The following is a 22,527-nucleotide window of genomic DNA, read 5'->3' on the forward strand; positions in this document are numbered from 1 at the left end:
GAAATACAAAGACACACATTTTTATGGCTTCCTGAGCTGTCAAGTGCTGAAGTGCTATAATAATTAGAAGTCGGGGCGTGGCTTGCGCGCCATCTGCAGAGGACGTCTTTCCCGTGAGCTCCACTACGGACTGATCCGCGGATGCCGTGAGGACCCTTCCTGCTGTTTTTCGGACGGCTTTTCTGGAATACAGCAGTGTCAGAAGGTGGACAGTCTACAATGGAGCACTTGTGCAGCCTCCACGAGCGACATTTCACCGAATACTTACAACGGTAACTTTTCTCTGTCCTCTCATCACAGACGGCCGCCATTTTGTTTGCCGATTGCGTGAATGTCTCTCTCCACCGCTTCTTCAGTTCCTCTTTCTCCATTCCAGCGTTAGCTTGTTTTGGACATAATATTATGGTGCTGCTCTCTTTACAGACTACTCAGAGTTTCTTTCTACTTTGTGCGCTTTACCTATTGAAGTCTACTTCGAACCTGCTCCTCTGAGGGAAAACGGCCACCATTTTGAGTCTCCTGACTGCGATGTTTTCTACTTCTAAATGAGGGCTTTGTGGTGATTGATTCACCGTCTTTTCGTGGCACTCGCTCTCCTGGTCTCCCATGATCATCTGCCTCCTGCATTTTGATATTACTGCGCCTATACTTGCCACTACAAGCCTTATTGTGTTCCGGCTTTTACTTTGTATTTTCCTCCGGTCCGACACCTTATAAAGTGCTGTGCTATACCATCTTGTCCATGTACTGGTCTTGGTTGATGCCTATCCTATGGTGCTGTGTGGCTTTTTTTTTTACTTAGCACTGAAGTGTAGTGCGTTTGCTTGGCGGTTCCTTTTTTTTTCCGCCTTATATTTGCCACACACTGTGTGCCCCTATTATCATAGTGCATCTCTAAACCAGTTCAAACTTTATAATTTCTCTGGACTCTGCTTCTCACGATGGTACATATCTACTTCATATCTGCTTTTGGTGTCCTTTACCATGGCGAATGTCTCTACCTCGCCGAAACTGTTACAGACCGGAACCAAACCTAAAAGGCCTAAAAATGATCCGCCCTCCCCCATTAACTCTTCGACTAATCCTGTACTGGACTCCATCCTTGAAGAGGTGCGTGGTCTTCAACCTTTTATGTCTGCTACTAATGCTAAACTTCAACAGATTGAGGAGCGCTGGGTGGTTATGGAAAATAAAGTTTTGAATTTAGAACAGCGTGTGAGCGATATCCAAGACCTCTCAACTAAGATTCCACTATTGGAACAAGAGATCCATAAGCTCAAACTTCACACCGAGGATTTGGAAAATCGCAATAGATGAAATAATCTACGCGGTTATGGTGTTACGGAAAATTTGGAGGGTGCTGACATGGTCTCCTTTATTCGGAAATTTCTTCAGGAACTTTTGGAGCTCCAACCATCGTCACATCCTCTCAACATCCAACGAGCGCACCGTCTTGGCCGCATCAATTCCAATTCCTCCAAACCACGTGGCATCATCATGCTGTTCTTGGAGTTCACAGAGTTAATGGCTGTCTTGAAGGCTGCCAGGGCCGAAACGTCGTCTCCAGTGGTCTGGTCATAACATTTTTATTTCACAGGATCTTTCATCTGCTACAAATGCTCGGCGCAAAGAATTCTTGAACCTTCGTCCCATGATGCGACAGCTGAACATTCAATATGGAATCCTGCATCCCTGCTTCTGATCACACACAATGGACGTACCAGATCCTATGATGATCCACAGAAACTTCGCAATTATCTTCTGAGTGTCTCTCCTTCTACTATGGACACTGCTAGCTAATGCTTTTATGTATTTCTTTGTTCTCCCTTTTTATTGTCACTATTCTATTCCACCTGACCTCTGTTAATTTACCTTCCTTATCTATTTTCGTGAGATACTTCCCTCACATCCTTGTGTTTTTCCTTCTACTATCGTCTGTCTCCTGACTGCTCGTGGTCGAGTTCTCTCTCTGGTGTACCCTCGCCTCATATGTTTTGGTTGCTCTCTTTTTCTCAGATCAAGCCTTCGTGCCTTGATCTGTTCCCTTTTTTTCTTTCTGTCCTTACCTATCTTTCTTATTTTTCTCTCTTCTCTCTTTCTCTTTGCTATCTTTTTCCTAAGTGGTCTCTACTTTTACCTCTATTCGTACAATTATTGCTTCCTCGTTTTTTGACTCTTGTTGGTTTTGTTATCGTGAGCGTCCTACGAATCCACTGTTTAACTGATATTTTTTGTCTTCCCTTTTGTAGTGATCTCCTTGCCATGTGTCGCTTCCATTTGTCGCCCATCCTCCCCTTCTCCCAACATGTGTAATTTTGTCTCTTGGAATGTGCGAGGTCTTGGTCATCCTGTCAAGCGTCAGAAGGTATTGTCTCACTTAACTAAATTTCATTCACAGGTTGTTTTCCTTCAAGAAACGCATTGCTCGGACGTTGAATCACTCAAGCTTAAGAGACATTGGGTGGGTCAGGTTGTGTTTTCACCTGCTGTTCACAAAAAAGGAGGGGTTGCTATATTGTTTCACAAAGCTTTAAATGTTCAAATTATTTCCTCTCAAAATGATAGTGAAGGACGTTGGGCAATGGCTAAGGTTGTTATACACAACAAGACGATGGTTTTGCTGAACATATATGGCCCTGTTCGCCCAGACCCAAAATTTTGGAAAGATATCAAAGTACTCATTGGATCCATAGATTGCCCTGATTTTATAGTGGCTGGCGATCTTAACCAATGGTTAGACCCTTTTTCAGACCGATTGTCCTCTAGTAAATTTCAACCTGACAAATATCATAAGAGTTTTCAATCTGCCATTGCTTCGCGTCCTTTATATGACTCCTGGAAAATGTGTAACCCTGATTTATTGGAATATACTTTTTTTTCTAATGTTCATCACACACGCTCGAGAATTGATTATATTATGATTAGTAAGTCTCTTCTACCCTCCATTCAAAAATCCGTTATTGGCTCTATTTTTATCTCTGACCATGCTCCTGTATACACTACCCTAGATCTTTCCCTTAGCCCCTCTAAATTTAGTCGCTGGAAATTTAATTCTTTTCTTTTATCTGATGCCACTTTCATGAAAAAAAGTACCGAGTTTTTCAATGAATACTTCTCCTTTAATAAGCCCTTAGAGAACCTCAATTCCCATCACCTGGGATGCTTTTAAGGCTTCTTTTCGAGCTTTTACTATTTCATATGTTTCTACAAAAAAGAAGCTTAATAGACAAAAGTATGAAGATCAGCTTAAACAGATTAAACATCTCGAACACATATATTTTTCTTCCAAATCCTCAACTGCCCTCCAGGATTTGATTCTCGCTAAAACAGACCTTAACAAAATTATCACTAATGAAGCGTGTCACACCCTCCTTAAAATAAAATCTAAATTCCATGGTGGCCAGAACAAAGCAGGGAAAATGCTGGCCAATTACTTGAAAATAAAGTCAGAACGCAAAGCTGTTGGCCCAATCTTTAATGATTCTCTTAATAAAATGGTTACCTCTGATGAAGACATTGCTGAAGTATTTCACAATTATTATCAAGCCCTATACTCTGATGATACACATCCTTCTGATGCAAACTTAACAACATTTTTTGAAGGCCTCCCTTCCCCTCCTTCCCTCCCGGTGGACTTTTCTCACTTGGAACGTGAAATTACTCTCCAGGAAATTACTACAGCCATCCACTCTCTCAAAAAATCAAAAGCCCCTGGCCCCGATGGTCTGCCTGTCGAGTTTTATTCCTCCTTCCATTTCTTTTTTGCCCCTAAACTCCTTCAGTTATTTAATTCTTTTATTTCAGATTCTAAGGCCTCTGGGTCCTTTTTGAATGCTCTCATTGTCATTATCCCCAAACCTGACAAGGATCACTCACAATGCAAAAACTACCGCCCCATATCTTTGATTAATTATGATTGTAAGATTTTTGCTAAAATCCTTGCCTCTCGCCTTGATTCCATTATCCCTCGCTTAATCAAAACAGACCAGGTGGGTTTTGTTAAGGGCAGACTTGCTGCTGATAATGCTCGTCTTTTTTCTAATTTCCTTGCTCATAGTAAAAATGTCAAAGCCCCCTTGGCAGCCCTTTCCCTGGACGCTGAGAAAGCCTTTGACCGTATTAATTGGCAATTTATGTTCCGTACCTGCAAGGGTTGCAGTTACTGGGGTAGCGAGCAATGAGGCGAAGCCACAAAGTAGAGTATAGTGGTACTGGGGTTTATTAAAGCAACAACGAGAAAAGGAGTGCAGGTTGATGAAAACAGCTTTCCGGTTACGCCAGGACTTCCGAGTGGTACATCTGTGGGAAGGTCTTCTCACTCCCAAGGGGCGTTGATCGGAAAGGAAAAGAAAGAAAGAAAACGCCAGGTTACTGGACTGTACTGCTTATCTGATACACGTGCGGGTTAGTGCAGGGGCGTGAGGGGGATCACCAGGGACCGTCACCGGTATGTCAGGTTTCCGTACCAAAGCGGTACTGCATGCACTCCTGTCCCTTATCCCCCCTAACCGCCCTTTAACCGTTTCCTCCCTCCGATTGAAAGAGTCTCCGTATACGAGCTCGTACCTTGCGATGCCACACTTCTCCAGGTGAAGTGTGGCTGGGCGAAGCGTGGTTCCGTTGGCCTCCTGGCGTTACAGCTGTCGGTCTCTCCCCGTCTCCTGCTTCGGTCTCCTTCAGCAATCCGGTTCCGGGTTCCTTCCGTCCAGCGGCGAAGACGTCCGAGACTTCCTGTGCTGTTCCGGCGTTCGCGCCCTCCTGTTATCAGCGCCGTCGTGGAAGATGATTGGACATCAGGGGACGACGTCACCGATGGAGGCCCCGCCTCCGGGTAAGCCCAGGCGGCCGTGGAAGGTGCACGAACATCCTGTGTGCGCCGAGGTGGAAACGAAGAGGGACAAACATCAGTAGCAAAGTCGTGGCAGGTAGGAACCCCCTGACAGTACCCTCAAATGGTTTGGTTTTGGTCCAACTTTTATATCCTTGGTTAAGCTCCTTTACTCATCCCCCTGTGCCAGTATTTTTGTTAATAACCAATTTTACAGATTCTTTTCATTGACCAGAGGCACAAGACAAGGTTGTCCCCTTTCCCCTTTATTATTTATTTTATGTCTTGAGCCCTTTCTAGAGCGTATTCGTTCCAACCCTGCTATTACTGGTATAAAATTTTCCTCTGTTGAAACTAAATTATCTGCCTATGCTGATGATGTCCTCATTTACATGTCTAACCCGGAATCCACCCTTCCACCTTTTTTAAATGAAGTTCAGTTGTATTCCTCCATATCAGGTTATAAGCTTAATTTATACAAAACGGAAGTCCTACCCCTTAACTCAATATGTTTTCAATACATGTTTAATAACACTGATTTTGTATGGTGCCCAACTAAAATTAAGTACCTTGGTATATGGTTTTCTTCTTCTCTGAGGGATACCCTTAAATTAACATTTGATTCACTGACTAGCAAAATTCAATCTCTTCTTCAAATTTGGTCCCCCTTATTTCTGTCCTGGTGGGGTAGATTGGACACCATCAAAATGATGATCACCCCACATGTTTTGTACACAGTTTCTATGCTCCCTTTCAAAATTCCCAAATCCTATTTTTCTCGTATTAATTCTATATGTACAAAATTTCTGTAGAATATTAAACATCCCCGCATTGGTTTGCATAAGTTGATCCGACCTAAAAATGAAGGTGGTGTTCGGTTCCCTGACTTTAACTCATACTACTCTGCCTTTTTGATCAAACAATCCTTCTCCTTGGCTTATGACTTCATTGATACTCCTGTCCCTAAGTGGGTTCTTTTGGAACGCTCTCTTCTGAAAGATTTCTCCTTTCAACATATTACCTTTATGTCAAATTGTACCTTTTTATCCAAATATCCCATTTTGAAATATTCCCAATCTCTATTACAAAATGTTTTTTCCTCTAACCTTTCCCCTCTTCAATGTTTTTTATCCTCTGTGGTTTGGTATAACAAATTTCTTAGATATAAAGGTAAATCGTTCTATTTTAAAAACTGGAAGGAAAAGGATATACTGTTTGTGCATCAATTTTTTCTTGACTCCTCTCTTATTTACTTTCCAGTATTGCAAAACATGTTTAATTTACCCTCCTCATTTCTCTCTGAATATACTATTATAACATCTGCTATTCAATCTCATTTGTCTTCTCTATCTTCTTCTTCCGAATCTTTTTCTTCCTTCACTCCTGTCACTCCACTTTATCCTTTATTTTCTACTCAACTCCCTAAAGCTGCTCTTGTATATTCACTTTTATTATCCAATACCTCTGTTCGCTCCAAATCTAAAGTAGAGACTGCATGGGAGACTGATCTTGATGTCTCCCTCGATACTGCAATGTGGGATCGTTTATGGTCCAAGATTTTTAAAGTCTCCATTGCTGCACGCATTACCCAATCCTTACTCTTTATATATCATAGAGTTGTTATTACCCCGGTTAGTATTCATACATTTTCTCCTACCTCTTCTCCTTTATGTTGGTCTTGTTCCAAAGTTCCAGGTACTCTAAAACACCAACTATACGATTGTTCCCCTGTTTTATCTTTTTGGACTAATGTTTGGAATATTTGTATGAAAATGTTATCTCTCTCTTCCCCATTATCTTTTTTACACATATTTTTAGGTTCTTTATCTGATGATATTAATATTGTTACACCCTCTTCTGCTAAATTGTTAGACCTATTTATTGCTCTTGCACTTAAAGTTATTTTATCGTGTTGGAAAGACAATTCTAAACTTTCTGTCCACACATGGTGGAACTACATTTGTGATGAACACAGAATTTCTATTGCTTCCTCCACCTCTGTCCCTCTAAAAATTAAATCCGATCTGTTATGGCTTCCCTTCACTTCCTATCTTTCCTCTAATCCCTCTCCTTTACCACGTGCTATTAATCCCACATGATTCCTCTGGTTACCCTCTTTTTCTCTTCTCTCTCTCTTCTATTCTTTCCTTCTCTTTCGCTTTCTTCTTTCTTTCTCTTTCCTTCTTTTCTTTCTCTCTTTCTTTCTCCCCTTTTTCCTTATATAAATTCCTCTGGACTGATGTCATTTAATATTATATTCATATGTACTTTTTTCTAACTTTTCATGACATGTCTTTTGTATTACTTTTCAATGCTTAATAAAAATTTCTTAAACATGAATAATTAGAAGTCAAACTGAGCAAAGCTGGCAGAGCACATTTAGGGGTTCTGGTTTACCTACATTCCGGCATGTTATGTATGTTGTTATGTTAAGTTAATTTCTATAGCATGACTCACCCGGGGGCATCTCAGCGCTTGCCTAGAAATTTGACCCGAGGACTGAAAGTCAGAACAGAGTTAGAACAGGAATGCTTTTAGTTGTTTCCTAAAGGTGCTGCATATGGACATTGTGTTTCAGGACAGCAGTAGTTTATTCCAGTATCTTGGGGCCAGATGCGAAAAAGCTTTTCCACCTGTCTGACTCAAACATATACGAGGAACCTGTAGAAGGCCTAGAGTACTGGATCTGAGATCTCTGTTCGGTGTATGAACGGTGAGTTTCTTTTGTAGATAGTAAGGGCCTTTGCCATTCAGCGCATTGTAAGTGAGACAACAGATTTTGAAAAAGGATCTCTTCCTTACAGGCAACCAATGCAGCGCTCTCAGCAAGGGAGCAGAAGGGGAGCCAGTAGGGCGGCTCAGTAACCAATGCAGCTCTCTCAGCAAGGGAGCAGAAGGGGAGCCAGCAGGGCGGCTCAGTAACCAATGCAGCTCTCTCAGCAAGGGAGCAGAAGGGGAGCCAGCAGGGCGGGTCAGTAACCAATGCAGCTCTCTCAGCAAGGGAGGAGAAGGGGCGCCAGCAGGGCGGCTCAGTAACCAATGCAGCTCTCTCAGCAAGGGAGCAGAAGGGGAGCCAGCAGGGCGGCTCAGTAACCAATGCAGCTCTCTCAGCAAGGGAGCAGAAGGGGCGCCAGCAGGGCGGCTCAGTAACCAATGCAGCTCTCTCAGCAAGGGAGCAGAAGGGGAGCCAGCAGGGCGGCTCAGTAACCAATGCAGCTCTCTCAGCAAGGGAGCAGAAGGGGAGCCAGCAGGGCGGCTCAGTAACCAATGCAGCTCTCTCAGCAAGGGAGCAGAAGGGGCGCCAGCAGGGCGGCTCAGTAACCAATGCAGCTCTCTCAGCAAGGGAGCAGAAGGGGCGCCAGCAGGGCGGCTCAGTAACCAATGCAGCTCTCTCAGCAAGGGAGCAGAAGGGGAGCCAGCAGGGCGGCTCAGTAACCAATGCAGCTCTCTCAACAAGGGAGCAGAAGGGGCGCCAGCAGGGCGGCTCAGTAACCAATGCAGCTCTCTCAGCAAGGGAGCAGAAGGGGAGCCAGCAGGGCGGCTCAGTAACCAATGCAGCTCTCTCAGCAAGGGAGCAGAAGGGGAGCCAGCAGGGCGGGTCAGTAACCAATGCAGCTCTCTCAGCAAGGGAGCAGAAGGGGAGCCAGCAGGGCGGCTCAGTAACCAATGCAGCTCTCTCAGCAGGGGAGCAGAAGGGGAGCCAGCAGGGCGGTTCAGTAACCAATGCAGCTCTCTCAGCAAGGGAGCAGAAGGGGAGCCAGAAGGGCGGCTCAGTAACCAATGCAGCTCTCTCAGCAAGGGAGCAGAAGGGGAGCCAGCAGGGCGGTTCAGTAACCAATGCAGCGCTCTCAGCAAGGGAGCAGAAGGGGAGCCAGCAGGGCGGCTCAGTAACCAATGCAGCTCTCTCAGCAAGGGAGCAGAAGGGGCGCCAGCAGGGCGGCTCAGTAACCAATGGAGCTCTCTCAGCAAGGGAGCAGAAGGGGAGCCAGCAGGGCGGCTCAGTAACCAATGCAGCTCTCTCAGCAAGGGAGCAGAAGGGAGCCAGCAGGGCGGGTCAGTAACCAATGCAGCTCTCTCAGCAAGGGAGCAGAAGGGGCGCCAGCAGGGCGGTTCAGTAACCAATGCAGCGCTCTCAGCAAGGGAGCAGAAGGGGCGCCAGCAGGGCGGTTCAGTAACCAATGCAGCGCTCTCAGCAAGGGAGCAGAAGGGGAGCCAGCAGGGCGGCTCAGTAACCAATGCAGCTCTCTCAGCAAGGGAGCAGAAGGGGAGCCAGCAGGGCGGTTCAGTAACCATTGGAGCTCTCTCAGCAAGGGAGCAGAAGGGGAGCCAGCAGGGCGGCTCAGTAACCAATGCAGCTCTCTCAGCAAGGGAGCAGAAGGGGAGCCAGCAGGGCGGCTCAGTAACCAATGCAGCTCTCTCAGCAAGGGAGCAGAAGGGGAGCCAGCAGGGCGGCTCAGTAACCAATGCAGCTCTCTCAACAAGGGAGCAGAAGGGGCGCCAGCAGGGCGGCTCAGTAACCAATGCAGCTCTCTCAGCAAGGGAGCAGAAGGGGAGCCAGCAGGGCAGTTCGGTAACCAATGCAGCTCTCTCAGCAAGGGAGCAGAAGGGGAGCCAGCAGGGCGGCTCGGTAACCAATGCAGCTCTCTCAGCAAGGGAGCAGAAGGGGAGCCAGCAGGGCGGTTCAGTAACCGATGCAGCTCTCTCAGCAAGGGAGCAGAAGGGGAGCCAGAAGGGCGGCTCAGTAACCAATGCAGCTCTCTCAGCAAGGGAGCAGAAGGGGAGCCAGCAGGGCGGGTCAGTAACCAATGCAGCGCTCTCAGCAAGGGAGCAGAAGGGGAGCCAGCAGGGCGGCTCAGTAACCAATGCAGCTCTCTCAGCAAGGGAGCAGAAGGGGCGCCAGCAGGGCGGCTCAGTAACCAATGCAGCTCTCTCAGCAAGGGAGCAGAAGGGGAGCCAGCAGGGCGGTTCAGTAACCAATGCAGCGCTCTCAGCAAGGGAGCAGAAGGGGAGCCAGCAGGGCGGCTCAGTAACCAATGCAGCTCTCTCAGCAAGGGAGCAGAAGGGGCGCCAGCAGGGCGGCTCTGTAACCAATGCAGCTCTCTCAGCAAGGGAGCAGAAGGGGAGCCAGCAGGGCGGTTCAGTAACCATTGGAGCTCTCTCAGCAAGGGAGCAGAAGGGGAGCCAGCAGGGTGGCTCAGTAACCAATGCAGCTCTCTCAGCAAGGGAGCAGAAGGGGAGCCAGCAGGGCGGCTCAGTAACCAATGCAGCTCTCTCAGCAAGGGAGCAGAAGGGGAGCCAGCAGGGCGGCTCAGTAACCAATGCAGCTCTCTCAGCAAGTGAGCAGAAGGGGCGCCAGCAGGGCGGCTCAGTAACCAATGCAGCTCTCTCAGCAAGGGAGCAGAAGGGGAGCCAGCAGGGCGGCTCAGTAACCAATGCAGCTCTCTCAGCAAGGGAGCAGAAGGGGAGCCAGCAGGGCGGCTCAGTAACCAATGCAGCTCTCTCAACAAGGGAGCAGAAGGGGCGCCAGCAGGGCGGCTCAGTAACCAATGCAGCTCTCTCAGCAAGGGAGCAGAAGGGGAGCCAGCAGGGCGGTTCAGTAACCAATGCAGCGCTCTCAGCAAGGGAGCAGAAGGGGAGCCAGCAGGGCGGTTCAGTAACCAATGTAGCTCTCTCAGCAAGGGAGCAGAAGGGGAGCCAGCAGGGCAGTTCAGTAACCAATGCAGTTCTCTCAGCAAGGGAGCAGAAGGGGAGCCAGCAGGGCGGCTCAGTAACCAATGCAGCTCTCTCAGCAAGGGAGCAGAAGGGGCGCCAGCAGGGCGGCTCAGTAACCAATGCAGCTCTCTCAGCAAGGGAGCAGAAGGGGGGCCAGCAGGGCGGCTCAGTAACCAATGCAGCTCTCTCAGCAAGGGAGCAGAAGGGGCGCCAGCAGGGCGGCTCAGTAACCAATGCAGCTCTCTCAGCAAGGGAGCAGAAGGGGCGCCAGCAGGGCGGCTCAGTAACCAATGCAGCTCTCTCAGCAAGGGAGCAGAAGGGGCGCCAGCAGGGCGGGTCAGTAACCAATGCAGCTCTCTCAGCAAGGGAGCAGAAGGGGCGCCAGCAGGGCGGTTCAGTAACCAATGCAGCTCTCTCAGCAAGGGAGCAGAAGGGGAGCCAGCAGGGCGGCTCAGTAACCAATGCAGCTCTCTCAGCAAGGGAGCAGAAGGGGAGCCAGCAGGGCGGCTCAGTAACCAATGCAGCTCTCTCAGCAAGGGAGCAGAAGGGGAGCCAGCAGGGCGGCTCAGTAACCAATGCAGCTCTCTCAGCAAGGGAGCAGAAGGGGAGCCAGCAGGGCAGCTCAGTAACCAATGCAGCTCTCTCAGCAAGGGAGCAGAAGGGGCGCCAGCAGGGCCGTTCAGTAACATTCTGGACGCCGTGCTCTGAATCACTTGTAATTTAGTAAGCAGGGTCTCTCCCACTTCCGCCAACAGAGCATTACCATGGTCTAATTGGCGGATGACCAAGGCTTGAACCAAGGTTCTGCAGTGATTAGTGGGCAAGTAGGGAAGAATTTTGCGGAGTAAACGCATACTATAGTAGCAGGAGCTAGTAGTGACAGCAATGTTGTCTTTCATGGATTATGACTGATCTAAATTCAAGCCTAGATTTTTAACACATTTTTTAGGAACAGGAGCTGGTCCCAATTGTGGTGGTCCCCTCGGCGATCCTGACCCGAGATCTGGCGACCCCTGACCTGCCTCAAGTCTCCAACCGATGCCTGCAGCCTCAATCAAGAGGCCCTCCCCCTACCGTGACCAGAGAGGGTAAGAAAATCCGACGTCCAAAGGTACCCCTACACCCGACGCCCCACGGCCTTGTGTGCCCAATCCAGAGGTGCCTAACCAACCCTTAACATCCCAACTTACCCCTCGAAGTGGTGGTCACTCCTGGAAGATCCTCGTCCACGAGCCTTCAGTTTTTCTTTGTCCCGGAGAATCTCCACTGAAATCAACAGGGCACCTGACCTCAAAACAGCCCCATGCGCCCGGCAGCCCTAGTGCCGCTGAGGGTGCACCTTTGGTCCCCAACTTGCCCTGAGCAAAACCATAGGAGGGTTACTCTCACAATCCCGTGGCCTGCTTATCAGCCGCCACCAACCGGAGCCCCCTATCCTCCATAGGATAACATTGGGCCTCAACACTCTGCACCCAGCCGTCCTAGTGCCGCTGAGGGTGCAACAACAGTGTATCACTGACCCTGGGAGACCCCTGAGTCTAACCCCAGAACCTTAACTCCCACAGTTGATTATTTACCTGAGAATCGTTAACCTTTTTTGCCTCCATAGGATAACATGGAAAACTTTTCTTCAAAATGTTTTTAAGTGTGGAGTTTTGAAATTTAAAAATATTTTTTTTAATTGCACAAATAACTAAAACAGGTTTACTTACCGGTTTCTAGGGAATGTCCCAGTGCTGAACCTAGGTATCCAGCACGGAGTTAGAAAAGTAACGAGAAAAGTAACTTACCTGCAATTTATTGAAGAAGCACATTCATCTCAATGTACTGGTCCAAAAAGTTTCCCACTGTGGAGTTTTGGAAATATTCTTTAGAAATCATGCGAATAACCAAAACTTAATTACTAACCTGTTTCTAGGAAATGTACCAGTGCTGAATCTAGGTATCCAGCACTGAGTTAGAAAAGTAACGTAAAAAGTAACTTACCTGCAATTTACTGAAAAAGCCTATTCATTTCAATGTACTGTATTTGCTAAGTGTTGCATACTACTGCTCCCCGGTAAATCAAACAAAGTACAATTTCTACTGCCTACTTGAACTGTGTTCATACAAGTAAATTATTACTGCAAAGTATTGTTATGCTTTCCTGTGCCAGGCTTGCTTAGTTCTAGAAATAAAACAACAGTATTTTTTTTAATACAAAAACAATTGGCCTAGAGTTCAGTTCTTGAGTGTGTGAATTCATTTGCTGACTGAGTGTGTTCCTCAAATGCTTAACACTGTCCTCTGATACTGCCTTACTGCTCGACCAAGCTACCACTTTAGAGAGTAAGGTTCTATCTAACTTTAACCTCTGCCTACCTCAGGAGACCCTTGGACTCTATACACACTGTACCTCACTTTGGTGGAGTATACAGAGCCAGTTTCTTACAATACATCACTATATGTCTCTCCCAATTTGCATGTGATGTTGTTGTCCAGTGGAAAGAGCAAGTTACTTCTGGTAAACTATTTCAATGCTGGAGTTGCACACCCGGATGAGGGCAATATAACTGCTGGGGTCTGTACTGCAGGATATCATCTTGAAAGGTCAGAGTTATCAATACATTTGTTTAACAGGGGATTTAACACTCATATCTGTGGGGACATCAGGCACAGAGGAGTGGAAGCTATGGGCTGTGCACGACAAGCAGGCTTACACATGGAACATACTCCCCAGTGTATTGAGCTTAACTCCATCTTGCTTGAATTTGATTTAACATCTGTAATGAATAAGCTGCCTCCGGGGAAAACAGACATTACTCCCACCCTTTTTGGGAGAGGGTGTGAGACCTTTATTGAATTCACCTTTGTATCTACCCCCCTTATTCTCTGGTTACCGATTTTTCTGTGCAGGCGAGTGAATGCAGTGACCACAACCCCATTTGTGTCTTAACAGGCTAGACCCGAACACTCGGACATAGCAAGGCGAGCGGGGGCTGGTGTCCCTCTTAAAGTGGTGGAAGCGGGAAGGAGCGTAAAGTGGGGGTGTATTGTCCCAGAGTTACTCCACTAGTCCCGTTTAACTCAGTGTAGCAGAAAGTTTGCAACCTGTCTCGACCATGAGGCAAGTGCTCCGGACATCATGGGTGCATTCGGATCCTTGTCTACTGCCATAAGGAAGTTACTACGGGCCCCGGGTGGGGGTGTAAGCAACCAGGTCCAAGATGGTTCGGCATGCTCCCAGGCCTCCAGGAACCTGAGACAGGCCTTGGGTGTAAATTCCCGAGACCGGGTGGTGGCCAAAGGCCTACGAAGAGCATATAAGGCTGCTCTAGCAACTCGCGAGTCGGCCCTGAAGATGGAGGCCTGGATCGATTTAGTGGAGGCTAGTACACTGTGTGATAGCTCAAACTTCGGGGGCATTATTAACAGCCCATTTCTATATGGAAATAATGCAAATTTACTGGATGTCCATATCACTGAGGACAATTGGGTACATCATTTCGAGGGTATCTTCCAGTCGGATACCCCGCCAACTGAGGGGCAGGAAAGGGTGGAAGGCAATTCTGAACTTATTTTCACCACGCAAGAGGTGAGAGCCTGTATTCTGGGTCTGTCTAAAAACAAGGCCCCCGTGCCAGATGGGATCCCACCATATCTCTACATTGCCCACGTTGAAACCTGGGTGCCTGTCCTCACAGCTGTTATCCATGCTGCAGTCCAGGTTGGTCACCCAGATTCTTGGGACTATCGATTATAGTCCCAATATTTAAAAAGGGACATCGGTACAGTACTTATTGTTATAGGCTCATTTTTCTTCTGATCTCTGTGGTGAAGGTGGTGGGCTGCATGGTACTTGACACACTTGTAACTTGGGTTGATGAAAACAACTTTTTATCCGATATTCAATACGGCTTTCGCCCAGGTCGCTCCACTGTGGACCCCACACACTCCACAACACTAGACTCCGATACAACGCCAACACACTTCACGTTCTAAACACTGGCAGAGACTACTGCTGCTTCCAGGCTGCCCTGAAACTCACCCACTGACTTTTCAACCCGCCACACTTGCAACTTCACCTGCAACAGAACCACCAAGCCTCCAAGGACCGGACCCAACACCTTCGATGCATCCTCCTCAACACCCGCTCAGCAAGCAAACATGCCGTTGAGCTCTGGGACCTGCTCGACACCTCCGCCCCAGACGTTGCCTTCCTGACCGAGACCTGGTGGAATGACTCCTCGGCACCTGACATCGCCATAGCCATCCCAGACGGCTACAAGATCTCCCGGAGAGACCGCACCAACGGAGTCGGTAGAGGAATAGCCATCGTCCACAAGTCCCCCCTCCAGGCCCACACCCTCACAGACGACTCCCTCAACTCGCCAAACACCTCCACTTCCGGATCCACACCGACCCCGAGCTTTTCAACATAGTGAAGAAACTCTCCAACACCAGCGCCAACACCAACGACATCCCGCCCTCGCACTGGCCACCTTCTTTCATCGCAAGATCGCCGACATCCACAACAGTTTCAACACCCCGTCCGCTCCGACCACGACAGACCCCACCCCGAACGCCACCTGCACCAACCAGCTGACCTCCTGGTCCCACGTCAACGACGACGAGACACGCAAGGTCATGAACTCCATCCACTCAGGATCTCCGTCTGACCCACGCCCCCACCATGTCTTCAACAAAGCAGACGCAACCATCGCACCCCAACTATGGAAGGTCATCAACATCTCTTTCGACACAGTGACATTCCCGGAAAGCTGGAAGCACGGCAAAATCAACGCCCTCCTCAAGAAACCCAAGGCGGACCCCAAAGACCTCAAGAACTTCCGACCCATCTCCCTTCTCCCCTTCCCGGCGAAGGTCTTGCCAACATACAGCTGACCCGCCACCTCGAGGACAACAACATCTTAGACCCATCACAGTCCTGATTCAGACAAAACACAGCACCGAGACAGCCCTCATCGCCGCCACAGACGACATCAGGTGCCAACTAGACAACGGCAAAACTTCAGCCCTCATCCTCCTGGACCTGTCAGCCACCTTCGACACAGTCTGCCACCGGACACTAAGAACACACCTCCAAGAAGCCGGAATCCAGAAAAAGGACCTGGACTGGACCACGTCCTTCCTCTCTGGCAGAACCCAGAGAGTCCGCCTCCCACCCTTCCAATCCGAAGCCATTGACATCATCTGCGGCGTACCACAGGGCTCATCCCTCAGCCCGACCCTGTTCAACGTCTACATGGCCCCCCTCACACAAGCGGCCCATCAGCACGACCTGAAGATCATCTTCTACGCCGACGACACCCAGCTCATCCTCTCCTTCACCAAGGACCCACACAGCGTCAAAACCAACCTCCACGAGGGATTGAAGGCCGTCGCCAAGTGGATGAGGAGCAGCCGACTGAAACTGAACTCGGACAAGTCGGAAGACCTCATCCTCGGCCCCAGCCCCTCTGCCTGAGACAACTCCTGGTGGCCGACCACACTGGGAACAGCACTGACACCCACGGACCACGCATGCAACCTAGGATTCATCCTCGACTCCTCCCTCTCCATGTCGAAGCAGGACAACGCCGTCTCCTGCTACAACACCCTCTGCATGCTTCGCAGGATCTACAAATGGATCCCGACCGAAACGAGAAGAACGGTGACCCAAGCCCTCGTCAGCAGCAGGCTGGACTACGGCAATGCACTCTACGCAGGAATCCCGACCAAACAACTACAACGGCTGCAACGCAACCAGAACGCCTCCGCCTGCCTGTTCCTCAACATCCCTCAACGCAGCCGCATCATCTTCAACCTAAGAGACCTGCACTGGCTCCCTGTCAACAAGAGGATCACCTTCAAGCTCCTCATCCATGCACACAAAGCACTCCACAACACCGGATCAGCCTACCTGAACAACAGGCTCAACTTCCACACCCCGCCTGCCAGCTCCGCTCCGCCAGCCTCGCCGTCGTACCACGCATCCAGCGAACAATCTCCGGTGGCAGATCCTTCTCCTTCCTCGCCACCAAGACCTGGAACATCCTCCCCACTCATCTGCGGCAGACCCAGGACCTGCTCACCTTCAGGAAGCTCCTCAAGACCTGGCTCTTCGAGCAGTAGCAGCACCCCCCCCCAGCGCCTTGAGACCCTCACGGGTACGTAGTGCGCTTTACAAATTCACTGATTGATAGTGTTTAAACCTGTACATGGTTCCGAACAAATACACTGTGGCTCGTTCCAGCCCCATATACCTAGCTTCATGGACCAGACCTCAGCATACGACTGTGTTAATAGGTCCAAGATGTGGCAGTTGATGTCCTTGTCCTCCATTGGCATTGACAGTAACATCATTTTATTTCTGAGGGATCTTCACCGCAATTCAACCGCGATTGTCCGCTATTTAAAGGATCTGAAAGTGTCCAATTAGCTTGACATCAAGAGAGGGATGTGTCAGAGGTGCATTTTAGCACCCTTTCTTTTTAACCTATATATTATTTCCTTAGAGAAGGCCCTTTTAACCACAAATGCTGATTGTCCCCAGGTAGGCAAGCATAGCCTACCAGTCCTCCTATACAAAGACAACTCAGTCCTTCGGCGAGGACAGCTAGGGGCCTACAACTTCTTCTGAATTCTTTTGCCCTTTTTATGAAGGACTTGTACCTTTAGTTTCATCATTCCAAGTCGTTCATTATGCAGGTGGGACCTCGTAAAGCTAAGAAGTTCGCTTTTAAATTCGGAATTTCGTCAATACCGAAGACCAATGTTTTCTCCTATTTGGGAGTTGTGTTTGACGATTCCTTGAGTTGGTGCCCTTTGCTTACTTGGAAGAAAGGGGATGAGGTGAAAGCTTTTGCAGCTGTTTTTAACTTTGCCAGCAGAGTGGGAGGGAAGCCAATAGGGGCTCTTTTGAAGATATATGAAGCCAAATATATCTCAAAGGTTAGTTATGAGAGTGAGATATGGGGCCACATTGGGGTAGCGGCAGTGCAAAGTGCTGATAACTCTTTCCTGTGATGGGCCCTTTCTGTTCCACAAAGTACTTTGTTTTATGTCGTGCATGTAGAGTTGGGGATGCCTTTCCTCTCAGATGTACTGGCTTTCCATCCCCTGGCTTTGTGGCTTAATATTTGGGCTAATTAAGAAAATACACTTAGCAAAGATGTCCTACGGGAATGACTTTCACTTGACCATGTCTCAAGCATCCGATGGCTCCAGTTTATAAGAGTTGGCCTCTCCAGGATAGGTGGGAACTATTTGCTAACCCTGTGCGCATATGCAAGAGGGACTTTTCTCTGGTCAAAGCGTGTTTTTTAAGAATGAGCTCCTGTGAAAGAGAGGGAACTATGAGCTGTGTAAGGCTAGTGTGCGTAAGTACATTTTGGTAAAAACTGTACCAACCACCAAACCTTATCTTCTAGGACTTAAAAGCATCCATGATCGTTTTCTATTGACCCGGCTTTGGCTCAAACTCTTCCATTACCTCATAGCACACCCTTGCGGCTCCCACAGAGTCCTATGCCTCATGCCCTGTGGCTGCAACGGTGAGTCTCCTCAGGACATGATTCACTTTTTATTGTTTTGTAGTTTTTATGCTGTCCCTAGAAAGTTATTTATTATTCCCATTCTCACAAAAGCGTGGTTTAGGAGGGTGAGACCAGCTCTTATCTTTTTACAACTCCTCTCTAAAGCCACTGTTTTGCATACGCGTAACTTTTTACGGGTCGTTGTTAGACTTAGGTCAAGCTGCAATTAAATTATGTACTGTAATTCATGAATTTTTATCTTGTGTTCTGATTAACTTGGATATGTTATATTTATCAATCTGTAACTTGGAAGATGTTTTATCATTTTATGTATGACTTTTATGGTTTTCTTTTATAAAACCGAATAAAGTTTGTTGATAATAATCACTAGGGGATTCATTTACAGCGTAGCATGGTATCCCTCACAATAACTCCAGGAGTCACAGTCCGCACAATGTACATGTTTTGTTTCCCCTACTTCCACCCTTACATATACCCCTGATTACCTGCCCAAACCTCTCCCTCCTAATGCCAATGTGGTCCTCCGTCATCCCACAGACCATCTTTTTGGCCCCTTTGAAACTGCCCATACAATAAAAATGCTGCAGTTGTAAATACATATCAACTACCATTTGTTGTGTTTGCAACTTTTTATTTGAATAATAAAACCTAATAAACATAAGCTGATTATTAAAGCAAAACGAAACATCAGTTGCCATACACATAAGAGACAAAAGTGGTAGATAAAAATCAACAAACTGTAACACAGCAAAGTTATGTAGAGCACAATTCTTCATTTCGGGCAATCTTTAAAGTTCAACAATAGAAACGTTCATAAAGAACAGGAAAGGAAAGAAGGTGGGATACAGTGATTTCATTAATGTAATGCTTCCTACATATAGAAAAACAAATACTATTATTTACCTTAAGCAATAAAGTCCGCTCATTAAAATACTAAGAGAAAAATATTGAACAATGAACATTTCATGTGCAATTAGAATTCAATTTGAATATTTTAACCTCCTCAGCATTATTTGACTCATGATTACAACCCAAAATGCTTTCTGGAAAGGAACCGCCTCATAGGGTTCAAAATCATAACTTTTGCAACAATCGGATTCAAATGATAAACTTAAATTTCATTTCAATTTATTGATTTAGGCCTTTTTGCAGATCAACAATTTTATAGATATATACAAAATCCACACGTTTTTGCAAAATTGTCACCTAAACTTGAATTCAATCCACTTTCTGATTCAACACTTCTCATTCCAGCAAGCATCACAGGACCACTTGTTGTTATCTTCCTAATTAGTGATAATGTTTCGGATGATTTTGAGGGAGGAGATTATCCCGGTCTGGCTAAAACTGTTTAATGGGATCTTAGAAGGTACATCTCGCCTGCCTGATTCTTGGAGTGATGCAGTTATTGCACTGATTTTAAAGCCGGGGAAGAACCCAACTCAATGTCAGTCATACCGCCGAATTTCTTTGCCAAATGTTGACTATAAAGAATTTGCTGGAATTCTGAATGCCCGGCTTAGCAAAGTTGTTGGGCCAATAATTCACACGGATCAAAAGGGTTTCTTGCCAGGCTGGCAGATGTCCAATTTAATACATACCTTAATTGGGTCGATTGACTTTGCTTCGTCGCAGGGTCCCCCTCTATCAATCATTACTGTTGATGCAGCCAATGCCTTTGACCGCGTGAACTGGCACCTTCTGGATAGGGTTCCTAAGGTCTTTGGTTTCACTGATAGTTTTAGGGAAGTGTTGAAAGAAATATATAAATCCCCTCGGGCCCAGATTCTGGTTAATGGCAATCTCTCCCCGGTAGTTAAGATAGGGTATGGAACTAGGCAGGGCTGCCCGCTTTCCCCGATCTTATTTGATGTATATACAGAGCCGCTAGCTCAGAGCATAAGGCTGAATCAGAAGATTGTCCCTTTTTAAATAAACGGGTTTGTACGAAAGTTAGCTCTGTATGCTGATGACCTGATTCTGCTATCATCCAATGTCAGCAATACACTTTCAGAGCTTAAAGCTGAAACCCAAACTTATGGAAGCCTGTCAGGTTATGAGATAAACAATGAGAAAACCGAGGTTATGGCCTGGAACATAACCGATCAGGAGGAGAATTTTGCTAAAGAACTTAGATACTTAGGAGTTATAATATCTTAGGACCCCGCCCTAATCCCCAAGATTAATCTAGATAGACTTTCAAAAGAGGTCAATGTCCTAATAAAAAGATGGCAGAGCATCCCACTTTTTTATTGTATGGGCGAGTTAATCTCATCAAGATGTGTGTCCTGCCAAAATATGCTTATCTTTTTAACAACATTCCTTTAGAATTTGGAAAATCTGATATTCTTAAAATCCAGGGCAAGATATCTTCCTTTATCTGGGCAAGTATAGCGACTTGGTTATCCTGGAAGAAATTAAGGCGCAAACTCCAGCGAGGAGGGTGGCCCTACCAGACTTCCAGCTGAACTGTTGGGCTTATCAACTAAAGAACTGTAGAATGCTATTGCTCTCTCTGGACAGTTCGCTGGTAGGCTGCATGTTTAAAGCCATGTTAGTAGGGGAAGAGGAGCTAGGGTTCATGTACAAGTTCGTCTCTCATAAATTCTTTTTAAAAATGTGTTTAAAGACTCTGCGTTTGGCGGCTAGGTTGTGATGGGACTGCCAAAATTGTTTAGGACTATCCTATTATAGTGATTGGGCGCCAGTTTGGGATTCTCCTGGTACACCGGAGTGTCTTTTGGACTCTCTTGCTTACCCACTAAAAGAGGCAGGAGTTGTATATTGGAAGGACATTGTACTGGGTGACAAATGCCATTCCTGGAAATACTGGAACCATATTACTAACTGCACTTTTCCAGGTTCAAGTTTTATCAGCTCTCTTCCTGCTGTAGGAAGCAAAGCTGGCAACTTATACAGGATAGCAGTATGGAAAACGTACTACAGGATCTAGCAATGGTATAAACATCTTTTGGCAGCTACAGAAAGATGGATTAACCATACAAAATCTGGGAGAACTACTTGCCGAGCGATGAGTTGGAAAACTTTATGGCAAGTATCTCTAAATAGTCTTTACCCCCTGATTAAATCTGCTGCACTGAGAAAAAAACACTTGTTTACACTCCATAGAATCTATTGGTCTCCCCTTAAGTTATCCAAGATAAAGGGAGGTGGAGAAGCCAGCTGTATGAGATGCGGCCTTCAGAATGCAGATGATGTCCATGTATCCGCGTCCTGTTTCAAGATACAAGAATTTTGGACAAATGTGGGTAAGACTATCTCTAGAGCCCTGGGTCGCATCGTGGAGGTAAGCCCAACTCTTATACTATTTGGTTTTACTCCTGCACTGGGGGGAGCTTCAGACCCGATAGGGCCCCAGCAAAAACTGGTGTTTTACTTAATTTTGCTGGCTAGGAGGGAGATTTGTAAAGCATGGCACCAGATGACATCTCCTACTTGGTATGCTTGGTGGAGTTCTGTTAGAACTAATAGGCTCAAGGCCACATTAATCTCCTCTATCCACAATGGATCTGATCTCTTCAGTTACTGCCGATACGGTCGACTCTGTACCGTTGTAGGGTCTAAACCCATGTTGAGCAGGATCCAGACAGTCCGTATTTTCAAAGAAGGTGGTGATCTCCTGATTCATGGCCTTTTCAGAAATGTTAGCAGGAAGTGGAAGGACTAATTTGGATCTGTAGTTCTTTACATCTGAGGGATCGAGGGAAAGAGTCTTTAGAAGTGGCAAAATAGATGCCTTTTTCCAAGCATCTGGAAAAAAGACGGACTTGAGCACCACTGTAATAACAAAATGAGATGAGCAGAAATGGTAGATGAAACTGAATGGAGGGCAAGAATCTGCAGGGTCCAAATTTCATAGTGTTGATAAGATTAGAGACTTTCTCTTCAGAAAGTGGGAGGAATGTACACATTACTAGGAAATGGTAAGTTAGTTTATTCACCGTACATTACTCCACTGTATCTGTCCCTAAAGATTATCTGGTGTTATCTTAAAATTCAGGAATATTGTATGTGCTTTGGAAAAAAGAATTTGGTTAGTTCATCACAGCTTTTCGTCTGGGAGTTGCTACATTTTTATAACCAAAGGATGAAAGTGATTTAACTGTGTTGAACAACAGAATGTAACTCTTCCTCCAAATTTGCTATTGGTGCCTACATTTTCTTTTACATTTCTTGAGATCATAGGAGTACCATGGCGCGGAAGGCGCAGACAGATCGTTAGTCTTCAATCTAAAAGGCTCTACTTGACAAACTGTCTGGTAACAATGTGCAAGATGATTAGCCTTAAGTAGCTCAAGATTTTCACTGATCAGAGGTAGCTATCACTTCAGAAAAGGTTGAAGGCCCCTGTTGTAAACACTTAATATCCCCAAAATCAAATAATTTGAAAAATGCAAAAAAAAAAAAAAAAAAACCAGGAATGTGCTA

Source organism: Lissotriton vulgaris, chromosome 1_1, assembly GCF_964263255.1.
Source record: "Lissotriton vulgaris chromosome 1_1, aLisVul1.2, whole genome shotgun sequence".
NCBI classification, from domain to species: domain Eukaryota; kingdom Metazoa; phylum Chordata; class Amphibia; order Caudata; family Salamandridae; genus Lissotriton; species Lissotriton vulgaris.